The sequence below is a fragment of the Lygodium microphyllum genome, chromosome 2 (genome assembly GCF_053477565.2).
Source record: "Lygodium microphyllum isolate KBCC chromosome 2, Lygodium_microphyllum_v1.1.10, whole genome shotgun sequence".
NCBI lineage: Eukaryota > Viridiplantae > Streptophyta > Polypodiopsida > Schizaeales > Lygodiaceae > Lygodium > Lygodium microphyllum.
In genome coordinates, this window is record NC_141136.1 from 40,084,487 (window position 1) to 40,102,429 (window position 17,943).

Consider the following 17,943-nt stretch of genomic DNA (forward strand, 5'->3'; position numbering starts at 1 on the left):
TTTATTTACAACTTTTTTGCCTTCTTACTCGATTACAAAAATAAGAGGACTTCGAAGTTCGTGGGATGTAATAATAAATATCCTTTAATACGACTTTCTGGCAGAAAGGAGCTTGTGCATTTGTGCAATGAGCTGTGTATTTATATATAACAATAATATGCTGTTTAATATAACCCCTCTAAAGCTCTCGTCTTCAGCGAAGGCGTGCATGCGCAGCTGCGCTGCCTAATAAACGATCACGCGTTACGCGCCATGCCTCTGAAAAGAGAAGTCGTCAATAACTGTCCGGATCATCAGGAGTCCGATTCAGGACCTGCAGTCCACCACCGGATTTTGGTAGTTCTTTATGATGCTTTTCAACTACGAGGAATTAAAATGTCCAGATGTCTTTAAATAAGACCCTACCGACTTAACACAATAAATGTTTTGTGCGTGGACGTATATATATTTATGTTAAATATTACGGTGTGTGTGTATGTGTGTGTATTTACTTTTGGTTGTTCCTTTAGATTTCACAAGCATACCAAAGTAAAGTCTTGGCTCAAAGGCCAGTCGCACCCAAAGTTAGTGGGGCAGATTGAAGTGCTACTCCTCCCACTAACCCCATGGTCGCACTCTTCAAGCCCACGGCAACAGCATTATCTTAACCCCAACCTTCCCCTGCTAGTACCCCCTCAAAATGGGGTGCTAGCTCAATGCTAGCAGGGGGGGAGGCACTCCTTGAAATATGATTGGTTGGTTCGAGTCGGCTTTTCATCAGCTCCATGCATAGAGCCGATTGGATTTTAGTTTTTTTTCAAGTTTTCCTATTTAAAATCAAATTCACCTCGAGGGTGCAACCGTGAATGGAGTGAGGAATACCTACATCCTGCTTGCTCCTACTATCGCAAGGACAATTGGGCTCTCATCTCCTAAAATAAGTACATTGGAGTGACAAGAATCACGACTATGGTAGCACGCCACCATCAAGAGCAATTTTGAACATTAAGGTGCATGGAAAAAGCTCATATGAATCTCTACAAGTCTAAGCTTGTTTTTACCGTAATTATCAAGCTAATGATGACAAGTCTTTAATCCATGAAGCTCGCCTACTAATCAACCCACAAAAAAATATTTAGCGAGATCCAAACATATCTTTTTTAAAGGGTGGATAGGTGAATAAACCCTCACTAGTTGGTCTTATCGATGTTCTTGGCCAACCTTTTGTGAGCAAAGGGAAGTAGATATCCTCTATCACATGACTACTTCCCTTTGCTCACAAAAGATAAAAGGAGGACTCCTCTCATGACATGATATCAATGTGCTTTGCATATCCATGCTTGAGTCTCTTAAATACACATATGGTTGCAGTTATGTGTGTCTGAATGTGTTTGCACATGTGAATGCATGTTCATGTGTAGGTATAATTGTGTGTCTTTTCAATGTATGACATGGTCACATTCATGTACACACATGGGTGTTGTAAAATAAGAGCATGATTTCTACTTAACATTGTATTGCCATGGCATCTCTCTCTCTCTCTCTCTCTCTCTCTCTCTCTCTCTCTCTCTCTCTCTCTCTCTCTCTCTCTCTCTCTCTCTCTCTCTCCACACACACACACACACACACACACACACACATATATATGGGTATGGGTATGGGTGTATATATGTACATGCATACATGTTTGGATGGTGAAAGGATGGGATCATAGATACCAAAGGTTATGAGTCATGTCTACAAGATAATGTAGTAGTTAAAGAGGATGCATGCTACATTCAAGCATAATAATGTATTCATATGACTATTCATGTCGAAGCAATGATAATGGAAAATCTATGTATTCCCTATCACAACAATCTTTGTGTATTGTTTCCTAGAGGTGCTAAAGCATCCAAATATTCTAGAGGTGTCAAGATCTACAACCTAGAATTGTGATGTGGACGATTCCTTGATCGATGAGGAATCTCAAATAGGTAACATGCCTTCCCATTTTCGATTGCATTTGAGTCCTCTTAGTCATCAAGCTGGCCCTAAGCCCCTACTCACACCAAATTTCCCTTTAGTCTTACACTACTAGTTACTCCAAGCCAATGCATTAGTAATGGTGCCACCTACACTTGCTTTTGTCCCACTCACACCAAATGCCCCTTTAGTATTGCATTGCTAGTTATTATAAACCAATGTGTCACTAGTGGTGGTATTCTTGCTTTTATCTCACTTGTTTTACTTACGGCTTTCAATGTTCCACACAACAATAACAACAAAAGCATGACCCCTAGTTATCAACTTTGCATACTTTTAAAAATCCCAAATTCATTGATAAAGATGGGGAGAATTTAGATGCTCGTTTTTTACAATTTGAGAAGGTTAATCCTCAACTATCTAGGCCAAGTAAATCCAATGCAGTGGGAGACAATAGTTGAATCATTGCAAACTGCAAGTAAAGTGTGGCTAGTAGAGAATGAAATTGCTAACTTTGCTACATGACAACGTTAAGACTGCTTTTCCTTCTCAAGTCCATCAACACAGGATAAGATGGTACCTCAAATGGTGGAGAGTCTATGACTTGGTTTGCAAATAGCCAAGCAAGGTCCTAAGGATATAGAGAGCTACATTACTCAACTCCATACACTGATGCAACAACTTCCTTAGACTCATGGATCCACTCAAGAAGCTCATCATTCCTTCTTTGTTTGAGGTTTGAATGAGGGTTTGTGATCTATTGCCATGGCTACTATAGACTTGATAAACACAGTCTTTGCAGACACAATTAAATTGGCTATAAGGGCAAACCAATCTTGAAAGAAGTTAAGAAGTCCCCAAAAAAAGAATGGCATTAATGAGTAACTACGAAGGCAATGCCAAAAGAAGGTCAAAGTAAAGTCAAAGTCAAAGTATTTTTTTTGGAATGAGGTTTATTATTTCTTGGAGCATCACCCTATTATGTTTGAACACGTATTATACATGGACACATCAATATTCTTGTTGTATTATGTTATGAGAGTTGGTCCCACATCCATGCACATCATAATATTCTCCATAGTTGTATTTGGAACACCCATAACTATTGTATCGATTGCACCCATGAAAATGTAATTGCAATAGTCTAGGCTAGGTCCAATTAATCTAAGCTAGAAGCATGCATCAAGGGATGACAGTCTAGGAGTCCATAAAGTAGGTAGGGCACCCAAAATGTTGTGTAGCCCTAAAATGCAAAATCCAATGCAAACACTAACCCTTATTTATAGGGGTCCTTACTTTAACCCTAACCCTAATTTCACTTTATATAAGGATAGGAGGACTCTATTGTAAGCACCCTTACTGTTGCCTCCATGTTGTTGAAGTTTTGTCGATGCAATCTTTGAGTAACTATTATTATTCTTCTTCTTCATCTATTCTAAAATCACATATCACCATTTTGAGAGCAAGGGAGAGAAAGAGTGAGAATTTGTATTGCATGAAGAACTAGGAATAGTGAAGCTCTTCACTGTCTTTTGCTTTTTTTTTCTTTCCTCTAATTCTTGATAACAACTTTGAGTTTGAGGTTGTGTATGAGATTATATGATTTCTTCTATATCTTATTCTTTTCTCTTTAAGGAATTGATTTAGATGCACAATGGAAGGGAGATGGCATAAGATATAGACACCGAATCCATCTTCTTCTTTTTCATTTTGCTCATGTACACAATGAGTATCTCCCAAAGTGGATAGATACTTTGACTTTAGCATACATTGCATATGCCTCTTCTTTATTTCATTCAAGCAAAAATATGTCTTAACCTATATCATATTTCTCAATGCACCTCTCAAGCTTAAAATGACCTTGTAAACATAGTATTATAAGTTTACTTTTAAAATACCCAAACTTATATTTACCTAATGCTTTGGTAAAGATATCCATGACTTGGCCATGGGTTTTGACATGTACCAAGTTTATCTATCCGTCCATGACTTTCTCTCTGATAAAATGATAGTACCCTTCAATATGCTTTGTTCTTACATGATAGACTAAGTTCTTTGTAAGCATAATCCTACTAATGTTATCACAATACATTATAACTCCACCATATATCTCAATCCCCATGTCACATAGAAGTAGTCTTAGCCATATTTGCTCATATATTGCCAATGCTATTCCTCTATACTCTGCTTCCATACTCGATAGAGCTATTGTGGCACTACAAGATATAGGCCTTATACTGACGTTAAAAGTGATGAAAATGTTTATAAAGAAATTTGCCCCCATCGTTGCAAAAAACGTCGTTATTGGCGATGCCATAGAACAATCGGTATCAAAGTCGTTATCAGCGTTGCTATTTGCGTCGGTATCACTGATGCAAATAACGACACCGATAACGACACTTTGTGATGCATTTTGCAACGCTAATAGCTATGCGTGCAGTAAATTTGTGACGCTAATAGTGACGGTAATAGGGAAAAAATTTGTGGCAATGTGCTTTATTTGGGCCATACAAAATAGTTTCAGAAATGTGTAAAATGCTCGTGTAAATAAAGACAAAGTGTACTTAAATCATAACACTGATACATGAAATAAATACATGATTGCATAATGAAAGTGACCGGTACAATCATGGCAAGATACTACTACTACATAGAAAATGTCTACACAGATCACGTGACAAAAAAAAAAGGGTATGTGAGCTCCAAGGATCCAAGTGCGAGCTATAGATTATCGCCATCCGAAACCTCCTCCCGTTGAACGAACTCTGCAAAAAAAGAAACAACTACACATCAGTCCACCATACAATAATGCATTCTAATTAAACATGGTAACTACGGACAAGAAAGATGAGTGACTTATAGGGCCACCGCATCCATACAATCGATCGATCAATGCAGTGAGATCGTGCCTCTCTGCATATCGAGTCTCAAGGTCAGTGGGATCGCGATTTGTCATGGATTGCTGCAAAGAAAACAAAATACAACTGTTAGAAACACGATTGTCAGTACAAAGGATATTGCAAAAAAATAAGCAAGCAAAACAAAAGAAAAACTTACAAAGTCCTCCAAATATTAACTGTGGCCGCCACTCCCAAGATGATGGACCACTCTGGCCTCTAGTCGTGCCCTCGCCGCCTCACGCTGCTGTCTTCAACATCCTAGAGAATTTGTAGTCTCCTCCCTGAGTCAGTGCCAGTTGTCCGCGTCTAGCCACTCGGGCTTTAAAGCCCTTCTTGAGTACCTTGCATGCGTTCAATCATTTATGTGACATATATACATGCATACACTCATTCATCCAACCGGTAGAAAACCTATCTGCTATGACTGGTACCGAAAACTCCTCATGCAAGGATGCTACTATGTAGTCCTTGCTTTCCTCCAGTATGTTCTTCCAATGATCCAAGACGTTGTGCCGAAAAACTTATTGGCACAACTCTCTCATGCGAGCCATCACCCTCCTCCCCTCATCATTCATGATGATGGCTCATGATCTATCATCTACAAGGTAGGCATACCTCTCTGGGTATGCCTAAGATGGGTCCTCTTTCACCTACGACCACGCTTCTGGGCATATCCAGGAGACCCCTGTACATCTGGTGTGCCTACCGAGGTAGTATCTATCGGAGTAGCACCCATAGGGATGCCACCTAAGGACGATTGAGCAAAAGCTGGAGTGAGTGGAATAGACGTCCCCACAGGTGTGACAAATCTCGGAGGTGACACAACTCTAGTAGAACGACTAGACGAAGACACTGCATCCGTACCTCCACAGTAACCACTTGAGACATGCTCTCTCGAACCGCCACGAGAGCGAGGAGTAGCACCTGTATCCCGAATCGATCACGGGTTCATTGCATCCAGATCTCTGCAGCATCCCCCCTGAACCACTCCCTCCGTTTGGCCCAAGTCTTGAGTGTCGACCTCGTCTGCTAGAAATTGAAGCATTAGAGAGCGCCGAAGTAGAACTAATGACGATGTCCGAGACAGCTCCTAGTCCACCATATCTCTGAACCTCGCCATCTAATCTACTGACATACGCATGAAGATCTCATGCAGCTCCTCATCGCTTATCCCTTGACTCATCCTGATGATCTAAATATCCACAAAGGTCACTTGCATAGACAAAAAATGATGTTAGCATAATCAATATAAATCATACAAAGCACGGTAATATAAATCTTTAAAATTTTATATTACTTAAAATGCATATCTTATGTACCCTTATAAGCGATTCGTCAATGAATTGAGTAGGTGGATGCTCCACGTATGAAGTATCCTATGGTCCCATGTCAATCTCCTAACACAACTCCGCATACATTGGAAGGTCGATAGACATGTCACCACAAAAGGATGAGTCCACCTAGTTCTCAAAGAATTCTTGGACTCTTATATTTCCATTATTGTTCCCCGATGTTGGCTCCTCTACGTGCTCCGAGCTTTCGGTGGCCTCCACCCCTTGCAATATCGACCCCTCTATTTGTATATTGTCCTCATCTATGCTTGGAACATCGCTTTGTTCATATACTGTCGCACTTCGGGGAGCTGAATGTATAACATATCACCATCGAGGTTGTCCGGGTCTTGGATAGAAAATTACATGTTCACAATCACTTACAAGAGAGATTTAACTATTGTGACATGTACCATGTCGTAATACAATTTAAAAACACATGAGTTCATGCACATGTTTACAATGGGCTGGTAACACAAACGTGTCACACAAATCTGTCTATTTTTTTTCGGAAACTATTTCAAGAAATCTAGATGGACCTCATCGAACTGTTGCTCCACCTCCTTCAAGCACCACTTTGAGCCACTGCACATCGAATAGGATCATGGAGAAGCTATAGTAATCCATCGTGACAATACTTTGCAAGTTCCCAAAATATTCCATCTCATCTATAACTATGTTTGGATCTGTTGCTCGTTGTCGGCTCTCTTGCTCGAACCTTGCCATGATACCACAATCTGTTGTGGAGCATAATTTGTTAATACACTCCGCACAGAAAAGCCGTCCGTGCAACCAAGCTGCACTATATATTTTTATTGTACATTGAAATACTCAATTAGTTGTCGCATATAAAATATAGATACGACAAATCCTAAACACATCATCATCTTTGGACTACATCCGCTCGATAATTTCCACTCCTCGGTTGAGATCTCCGCCCCTTTGCGAGATGCTCCGGTCAAAGCTCCATGCAACCATTGCGTTGACATAAACTGCGGCATCTTCTCCATGCCCTCAGGATATCGAATCGGTCGATGGCACGTACTATGTCAAAATTCAGATGGCGCTTCCTCTCGATCTTTCCTAGCTTACTGGTACCTAGTGAGCCATGTCTCCATAGAGGCATTGTGCAACATACAAAACCAATTCGCTTTCTCCTCCATTGCAGCATCCATTCTTTTTTCTACCCCATTTCCAACCACCACATCTCTAGTCAGTCTATCATCGCCCTTTAGCTACCATAGCATACTGTTGTCTGAATCCATCGTTGGTAGCCATTGTGAAATATGCACTAGCACCTTAGACACCAACCAACCTTCAACCATGCTACCTTTTGGCCGACCTCATTGCCGTACAAAGCCTTTCAGGGTTTTCATGAAGCGCTCCAAGAAGAACATCCATTGCGTATGGACAGGTCCAACAATCTCCACTTCATCTACAAGATGCACAAGAACGTGGATTTGTATCGTGAGCATGTTGGTAGGCATGTATTTCTCATAAAGACAGACCGTCTCCACTGCTCCCCGCCTCACGGATTCAATAGAGGACGTCCTAATCTCCTTCTGTGAGATCCATTGCACTAAAGTCGACAATCTATAAATTGCCCCACATATTTTTGGAGTAAGGCTCATGCGATCACGATCAGTAGTACAAACTGTCACGAATGAGAAAGCATTATGAATAATGACTATACTCCAAATAGCAAAATACGCAGGCCACTTACAATCCATTTGTAATACAAACCTGACATATCTTATGCCAATCATGGGATTTTAGCCCTGATAATTGGTCGTCTTTAGAAAATGCGGACCTAAGAGAATGCATTATACCCGTCGGAGTGCGGATAAACTTGACTATTTGCTTCACAATGTGCTCTTCTTTAGTGGACAAAACCCAAGAAGCGCGAGGTAGCTCCAAGTGATCATCAGCACTTGACTTCGGCCAAAGCGCCTCTATCTTGCCTACCTCAAAATCCATTCGTGCCCCTAGAGTGTCTCTCTTTCCTGTGATGTGGTCCCATAGCAAGCTGCCTACGTTCTTGAAAATATACATGGGATCTAACAAGTGCTTGATTTGTAAGTGGGTCTAATATGGCAACTCGTAGAAAACTAAGAACCATCACATTCCGTTTGGATATGACTCCGTGTTGACCATTTTCAACTCGTACCAGGTTTGGGCATTCATACGTATTGGAGGTCATCCAAAAAAACCTTCCCTGAGCTCATGACCCTCTGGCAAGAACGCAGTGTGTCCTTGATATACCATCTTCTTCATGGTTTGTGACCTTCAAGAGTCTAACTGTGGCCCGCACAATGGACATGCATGATAACCTGAGGTAACCAGACCTATCCCAACACCTCTATCTAATGAATACAAAATTGAACGAGCTATGATAGATATTACCAATGAGAACGGAAGCCTACTTACCTGAGCACTCTCTGAATCCCGGAAAGTCATGCATGGTCCACATGAGAATGGCTCGAATATTGGCGGACGTCGACCATCGCGCTTGCTCATATCTTGCATGGTGACCCCCTCCGCCCACAAAATCTTAAGCTCATCGACTAATGGACGAAGATACATGTCTATATTTTTGACTTTGTAGCGGCCAGGAACGAGTAAGCTAAGGATGAAATATCATTTCTTCATAGAAAGCCATGGAGGGATATTGTAGTTGATAAGGACTATAGGCCACACACTGTAAAAAGTTGAGCGTAGACCGAATGGGTTCATGCCATCCATTGCAAGACCGAGCCGAAGATTCTTTAGCTCTCGGGAAAAGCCTAGGAAGGTAGAGTCAATGTGGCTCCATGGGCGTGAATCTGCTAATATTCGTTGAACTCCATCGGTGGACCTATTTTGCGCATGCCACATTGTGAAGCTCACCATGCCGGACGTACGAAACATATGGTTAATGTGGGGGATAAGCGAAAAGTGTCTAATAACTTTTTGAGGGATGGTTTGCCATTCTAAGTCCTATCGATACCTGTGAGCACCACACTTTGGACATGTCTCCATAGTCTCGTATTCTCCTTGAAACAGTATGCAATCGTTGATACATGCATGGATGTTGTTGTAGTCCATGCCAAGCTTTCGTAAAATATGTCGTGCATCATCATGAGACTCATGCATGGTATTTACAAGTGGTAATATATGACACTTCAATAACTTTAAAAAAATCATAAAACACCTTAAAAAAGCATAAATGTTTTTTATAATAGTGCCGAAAAGAAATCAACGAAGCATATGTACAAGGTACCCGAACAACTCGGTCACACTCGCATCGCTCCACCCGTATTTTTCTTGCACATTTAGGAGTGTAAGTAGTGTCTTCGGGTGAGATACTCGGCTCCCATCATATAATGGTATGGATGCTTTCTCTCTAAGCGGATCAGAAGTCTTGATATCCATGGGCATCAATGCATTGATCATTGCCTCCATCTCAGGCTCCAAGATTGTAGATAAGTCTCGAAGGCTGCCTGTCTCCTTTGGTATTGACGGTTTAGATTGGGTAGTACCTTCCAAGTAGTGGATTGGCTCAGGCACTCCATCCATTGCACACCCACGAACTCTTCTAACTGGCCGCAAAGGGTGCACTCCTTCTTGGGACGAGACGTCACCTCCTGGATAGAAAATTTGCTAGCCACACCCAATCTTTTTGTATATGGTATTCAATTAGCTTGCGAATACAATGCATGATTGATATAAACTTTTCTTACCGTTTGCTCAAAATCTAAGATTGCCTTATCAATGATCTCAAATTGAAACTCGCCAAAGCATCGTACGTGTTCTATAGACAATCAACGTTTTCGTCTAATTGCCAACTTAGGTTGAGAGCAAGGACATGGGACACGTTGATTAAGATACACCTCGCGATCTTGAACTTCGTGACCTTCATCGTTTTCCATTTTGTCTATGTTACGACAAACAATTTGTTTTTGTTATCATTCTTTTTTTCTTTCTTAAATTGTTTGAGAAGGGATTTCTTCTCTTGTAACTCAGCAAAAATTAATGTATATAAAGTCTCCACCCACCCACAAATTAACGTATGTCAGAGTGTTTCCTGTCTCGTGGTATTGCACCAGACCTCGCCACCACTCTCTCTTTTTTTTAAATCCATTTATTCTCTCCTCTCCTTCCATCTCTCTCTTTTTTTCTTTCTTTATTATGATGTATGTTTATTCCCTCTCTCGTTCCTTCTTCATTTTTCTCTTCCTCTTTCTCTCTCATTTCCTTTAACAAAACATCTCTCTCTCTCTCTACCAATACCACTACCACTTCCACTACAATAAACAAGAAAAGAAGAAAAAACAACAACAACAACTACTACTACTACTATTACTACTACTACTACAACAACAAACAAAAAAAGAAGAAAAAACTACTACTACTACTACCACTACTACAATAACAACAACAAACAAGAAAACTAAACAACAATAAACAAGAAAACAAAAAAAAGTATTACTACAACAACAACAAATAAGAAAACCACTACTACCACTACAACCACGACTATGACTACTACGACTACGACAAACCACTACCACTATAATAAACAAGAAAATAAGAAAAAACAACAACAACAACAATACAAACTACTACTACTACTACTACTACTACAAAAACAACAAACAAGAAAAGAAGAAAAAACTACCACCACTACTACTACTACTACTACTACTACTACTACAACAATAAAAAATAAGAAAACTAAATAACAATAAACAAGAAAAGGAAAAAAACTTCTACTACTACAATAACAACAAACAAGAAAACTAGTATTACTACTACTACAATCACGACTACGATGACTACGACTATCAAAACAACTCTCTCTCTCTACTACTACCACTACCACTACCACTATCACTATAATAAATAAGAATAGAAGAAAAATCAACAACAATAACAACAACAACTACTACTATTGCTACTACAACAAAAAACAAGAAAAGAAGAAAAAACTACTACTACTACCACTACTACAACAACAACAACAAACATGAAAATTAAACAACAATAAACAATAAAAGAAAAAAACTATAACAAACAAGAAAACCACCACCACCACCACCACCACTACTACTACTACGACTACGAGTACGATGGCTACTACTACAATAACAACAAACAAGAAAAGAAGTAAAAACTACTACTACTACTACTACTACAATAACAACAACAACAATAAATAAGAAAACTAAACAAAAATAATCAAGAAAAGAAAAAAAACTACTACTACTACAACAACAATAAACAAGAAAACTACTAGTACTACTACTACAATCACGACTATGACGACAACGACTACCATAGCAACAACAAGCTAGAAGAGAAGAAATTAAACAACAACTACCACTACCGCTACCATGACTATCACAAAAACAACAAACAAGAAAATAAGAAATTAAACCACCGCTACTACTACTACTACTACTACTACTACTACTAAAAAAAGAAAAGAAGAAATAAAACAACATCAATAACAACATCTCCCTCCCTCTCCCTCTCTCTCTCTTTCTCTCTTTCCCCTATTATGTTTAATGTTTTCTCTCTCTCTCTCTCTCTCTCTCTCTCTCTCTCTCTCTCTCTCTCTCTCTCTCTCTCTCTCTCTCTCTCTCTCCTTATTTCCTTTTCTCTCTTCCTCTCCCTCTCTCAATACACATGATTTTTAACAAAAAGAAAAAAAAAAAGAAAAAACAAAAACAAAGCAAGAAAGAACAATGCACTCACTGTAAATGCCCAAGGATGGATTTGGTGGCTCCTCTTCGCGACGGCGGCTCCTCTTTGCCCTCCATACACTTCCTCCTCTTCTTCACGAACGGCGGCGGCGGTGGCGAGAAGCTTTTCTTCTCTCTCTTTATCTCTTTCTCTCCCTCTCCCTCTCCCTCTCAAATGCAAGATGGAGTTCCCTCTCCCTTTCGCTCTCTCTTTCATTTGTTCGCGTAAAATAACACGCTCGGGTTTTGGCTCGTATTTTTTCATCTGAGCACTGATGCAAATAGCGACGCCACTATTTTGCGTCGGAAAGCGCTGTCGCTATTCCTCCGTATCCTTGTAGTGTGGGTTTCTTCTTGCTACTCTAACTTACCATGATTGAACCAAATGAAAATGCATAACCATTGGTAGATCTTCTATCCATAAGACTTCCCACTGAATTAGCATTTGTGTATCCTAACAAGGTATGCTTTATTTCTTTCTCATAGAATAAGTCATAACTAAATGTCTTCTTTCCATGCCTCAACACTCTCCTTATTACTACATCCAAGTTTGACTTGCATGGCCTTTGCATGAATTGGCTTATCACCCTAATTGAATAGTTCAAGTCCGATATTTTATGATTAGGTAGATTAAGTTACCAACCACCTTCCTAAATATGGTAATATTGTCAACATATTGTCCATCATCAACCACCTTTATATTTTGGTCAAATGGTGTATTAACTAGCTTACATACTATCATCCCATACTTTTCCAATATTTTCAAGGAATATCACCTTTGTACCAACCAAATTCCATATGGAGTGTTAATTACTTTAATACCCAAAAATACCTCAACAATCAAATATCTTTGATATCAAACTCCTTGTGCAATCCATGCTTTATTTCTGCATTCTCTCTTTCAAGAGTATCTCTTATAAATAAGATCATCAACATAGTAATAATAATCACCATTTTGTCAAGATTTGCATGGTGGGGGATGTCAGGAATCATGTGGTGGAGGGACTTCCTTGAGTTGCTACCAAATACACACCATACACAAGAGGAAGCTCATTCAAGAACACAAGATACTGACGTTAAAAGCAACGAAAATGTAAATAACAAAATTTACCCCTGTCGTCGCAAAAAGTGTTATTATTGGTGATGCCATAGAACGGTCGGTATTAACGTCGCTATTGGCATTGGTATCATATCGACGCTAATAACAACTCTGATACCAACGGTTTGCGATGAAAATAATGACACCAATAACAATGCGAGTAGTAAATTTGCGACGCTAATAGCGATGGTAATAGGGAAAAAAAAATTGTGGCAAGGCAATACATGATCGCATAATGAAAGCGATTGGTACAATCATGACAAGATATCACTAATACATAGAGAATGTCTACACAGATTAGACAACCAAAAAATAAAGGTGTGTGATCTCCAGGGATCCAAGGGTGAGCTATATATCCTCACCATCCGAAAGCTCATCCTGCCACAAAGGAGCATCGAATGGAGTCTGCAAAAAAAGAGACAACTACACATCAGACCACCATAGAATAATGCATTCTTATCAAATATGGTAACTATGAACAATGAAAGGTGAGTGACTTACAGGGCCGTCGCGTCTATACAATCGGTCGATCAATGAAGTGAGACCGTGTCTCTTTGCATATCGAGTCTCAAGGCCGGTCGGATTGCAATTTGTAATGGAGTGCTACAAAGAAAACAAAATACTAACTGTTAGAAACATGATTGTCAGAACAAAGGATATTGCAAAAAAATAAACAAGCAAAACAAAAGAAAAACTTACAAAGTCCTCCAAATATGTCATGTGGCCGCCACTTCCAAGATGATGGACCACTCCAGCCTCGAGTCGTGCCCTCGCCGCCTCACGCTGCTGACTCCAACGTCTTGAAAATATCACCTGCACAAACAAAAAATGATGTTAGAATAATCAATTCATACAAAGCACAGTAATATAAATCCTTAAAAAATATCTCACTTAAAATGCATTCTTATGTACCCTTTTAAGCGATTGGTCAACGAAATGATTAAGTGGATGCCAGTAAGTATGAAGTATCCTATGGTCCCATGTCAATCTCCCGACACAACTCTGCATACACTGGAAGGTCGATAAACATGTCACCACAAAAGGATGAGTCCACCTTGTTCTCAAAGAATTCTTGGACTCCTGTATTTCCATCTTGAAAATATCACATCGACTCATCTTGAAAATATCACCTGCACAAACAAAAAATGATGTTAGAATAATCAATTCATACAAAGCACAGTAATATAAATCCTTAAAAAATATCTCACTTAAAATGCATTCTTATGTACCCTTTTAAGCGATTGGTCAACGAATTGATTAAGTGAATGCCAGTAAGTATGAAGTATCCTATGGTCCCATGTCAATCTCCCGACACAACTCTGCATACACTGGAAGGTCGATAAACATGTCACCACAAACAAATGAGTCCACCTCCTTCTCAAAGAATTCTTGGACTCCTGTATTTCCATCATTGTTAGCCGATGCTGGCTCCAAGCTTTTGGTGGCCTCCACCCCTTGCAATATCGACCCGTCTATTTGCATATTGTCTTCATCTATGCTCAAAACATCGCTTTGATAATATATTCTCGTACTTCGAGGAGTTGAAGGTATAACATACCACCATTGAGGTTGTCAGGGGTTTGGATAGAAGATTACCCGTTCATAGACACGTACAAGAGAGTTTAAACTATTGTGACATGTACCATGTCGTAATACAATTAACAAACAAATGAGTCCATGCAGATGTTCACAATGGGTCGGCAACACAAAGGTGTCGCGCAAATTCGTCCATTTTTTTTCGGAATCTATTTCAAGAAATCCAGATGGACCTCGTCAAACTGTTGCTCCAGCTCCTCCAAGTACCATTTTGAACCACTGCACATCGAATAGTATCATGGAGAAGCTACGGTAATCCACTCTAACAATATTTTGCAGGTTTCCAAAATATTCAATCTCATCTATAACCGTGTTTGGATGCATTGCTCATCGTCGGCTCTCTTGCTCGAACCTTGCCATGATACCATAGTCCATTGTGGAGCGCATTTTGTCAATACGCTCCATGCAAAAATGTCGTCCGTGCGACCACGCTGCACTATATATTTTGTATTGTACATTGAAACACTCAAATTAGATGTTGCATATAAAATATAGATACGACAAATCCTAAACACCTCATCACCTTTGGACTACATCCCCTCGAGAATTTCCACTCCTCCATTGAGACTTCTGTCCCTTCGCGAGACGCTGCCATCAAAGCTCCATGCAACCATCGTGTTGACATGAACCGTGGCATCTCCTTCATACCCTCGGGATATCTAATCGGTCGATGACACACACTTCGTCGGAATTTAGATCGCGCTTTCTCTCGACCTTGCCTAGCGATCTAGTACTTGGCGAGCCACGTCTCCATAGAGGCATGGTGCAACATACAAAAGCGATTCACCTTCTCCTCCATTGTAGCATTCATTCTTTTTTCTACCCCATTTCCAACCACCACATCTCCAGTCAGTCGATCATCGTCCTTCAGCGACCATAGCATTTTGTTGTCTGGATCCACCGTTGGTAGCCATTGTGAAATATGCACTAGCGCCTCAGACACCAACCAACCTTCAGCCATACTACATTTGGCCGAGCTCGTTGTTGCACAAAGCCTTTCAGGGTTTTCATGAAGCGCTCTAAGAAGAACATCCATTGCATATGGACAGGTCCAACAATCTCCACTTCATCTACAAGATGCACAAGAAGGTGGATTTGTATCGTGAGTATGCTGATGGGCAAGTATTTCTCAAAGAGACAGACCATCTCCACTGCTCCCCGCCTCATGGAATCAATAGAGGACGTCTTAATCTCCTTATGTGAGATCCATTGCACCAAAGTCGACAACCTGTAAATGGCCCCTGCGTATTTCTGGAGTAAGACATCATGCGATCGCGATCGGTAGTACAAATTGCCACAAATGAGAAATCATTATGAATAATGGCTACACTCCAAATAGCAAAATGCGCACGCCAATTACAATCCATTCGTAGTACAAACCTGACATATCTTATGCCAGTCATGGGATTTTAGCCCTGATAATTGGTCTTCTTTAGAAAATGTAGACATGAGAGAATGCATCATACCCGTCGGAGTGCAAATAGACTTGACTACTTGCTTCATAATGCACTCTTCTTTAGTGGACAAAACCCAAGGAACGCGAGGTAGCTGCATGCGACCATCAGCGCTCGACTGCGGCCAAAGCACCTCCATCTTACCTACCTCCTTCAAATCCATTCATGCCCCTATAGTGTCTCTCTTTCCTGTGATGTGGTCCCATAGCAAGCTGCCCACATTCTTGAAAATATGCATGGGATCCAACAAGTGGTTGACTTGTGAGTGGGTCCAATATGGCAACTCGTAGGAAATTGAGAACCGCCGCATTTCGTTTGGATGTGACTCCTCGTGGACCATTTTCCGCTCGTACCAACTTGTGGCGTTCATACGTGTTGGAGGTTGTCCAAGAAAACGTTCCATGAGTTCATGATCCTCTAGCAAGAAAGTGGCATGTCCTTGATATACCATCTTCTTTATGGTTCGTGACCTTCGAGAGTCTAACTGTGGCCCGCACAATGGACATGCATGATAACCTGAGGTATCTAGTTCTGTTCCAACACCACGACCCAGTGAATAGAAGCTTGAACGATATAAAATATAGATATTACCAACGAGAACGAAGGCCTATTCACCTGAGCACTCTCCAAATCCCAGAAATTCATGCATCGTCCACATGAGAATGGCTCGAATATTAGCAGACCGCGGACCATTGCGCTTTCTCATATCTTGCACGGTGACCCCCTTCTCCCACAAAATCTTAAGCTCATCGACTAATGGACGAAGATACATGTTCATATTTTTGACTTTGTAGCAGTCGGGGACGAGTAAGCTAAGGATGAGATGTTCTTTCTTCGTAGAAAGCTATGGAGGGATATTGTAGTTGACAAGGACTATAGACTACACACTGTAAGAAGTTGAGCGTAGATCGAATGGGTTCATGCCATCCATTGCAAAGATCGAGCCGAAGATTCCTTGGCTCTCGGGCAAAGCCTGGAGAGGTAGAGTCAATGTGGCTCCATGTGCGTGAATCCGCTGATGTTCGTTGAACTCCATCTGTGGACCTATTCTGCGCATGCCATGTTGTTAAGCTCACCATGCCAGACGTACGAAACATGTGGTTTATGCAGGGGATAAGCGAAAAGGGTTTTGAGAACTTTTTGAGGGATGGTTTGCCCTTACAAGTCCTATCGATACATGTGAGCATCACACTTTGGGCATGTCTCCATAGTCTCGTATTCTCCTCGAAACAATATGCAATCGTTGATACATGCATGGATGTTGTTGTAGTCCATGCCAAGCTTTCGTAAAACATGTCGTGTATCATTACGAGACTTAGGCATGGTATTTGCAGGTGGTAATATATGATATTTCAATAACCTGAAAAAAATCATAAACACCTTGAAAAATGACAAATGTTTTTAATAATAGTGCAAAAAAAAAATCAATGCAGCGTATGTACAAAGTACCTGAACAACTCAGTCACACTCGCATCGCTCCACCCGTATTTTGCTTGCACACTTAAGAGTGCAAGCAGTGTCTTCAAGCGAGATACTCGGTGCCCATCATATAATGGTATGGATGCTTCCTCTCTAAGCGTATCAGAAGTCTCGACATCCATGGGAATCAATGCATCAATCATTGCCTCCATCTCAAGCTCCAAGTTTGTAGGTAGGTTTGGAAGGCTGGCTGTCTTCTCTGGCATTGACAGTATAGATTGGCCTTGCAAGTGGTGGATTGGCTCATGCACTCTATCCATCGCACGCCCACGAACTCTTCTAATTAGTCGCAAAGGGTGCACTCCTCCTTGGGATGAGACATAACTTCCCTGGATAGAAAATTTACCAGCTAGACCCAATCTTATTGTATATGGTATTCAATTAGCTTGCAAGTATAATGCATGATATTAACTTTTC

General features: G+C 40.5%; 1 pseudogene; it reads right to left on the reverse strand.

The window, feature by feature from the left end:
* Nucleotides 1-274: 274 nt before the first annotated feature.
* LOC148039646 (uncharacterized) lies at nucleotides 275-17,648 on the reverse strand (annotated as a pseudogene).
* Between the last annotated feature and the right edge of the window lie 295 nt (nucleotides 17,649-17,943).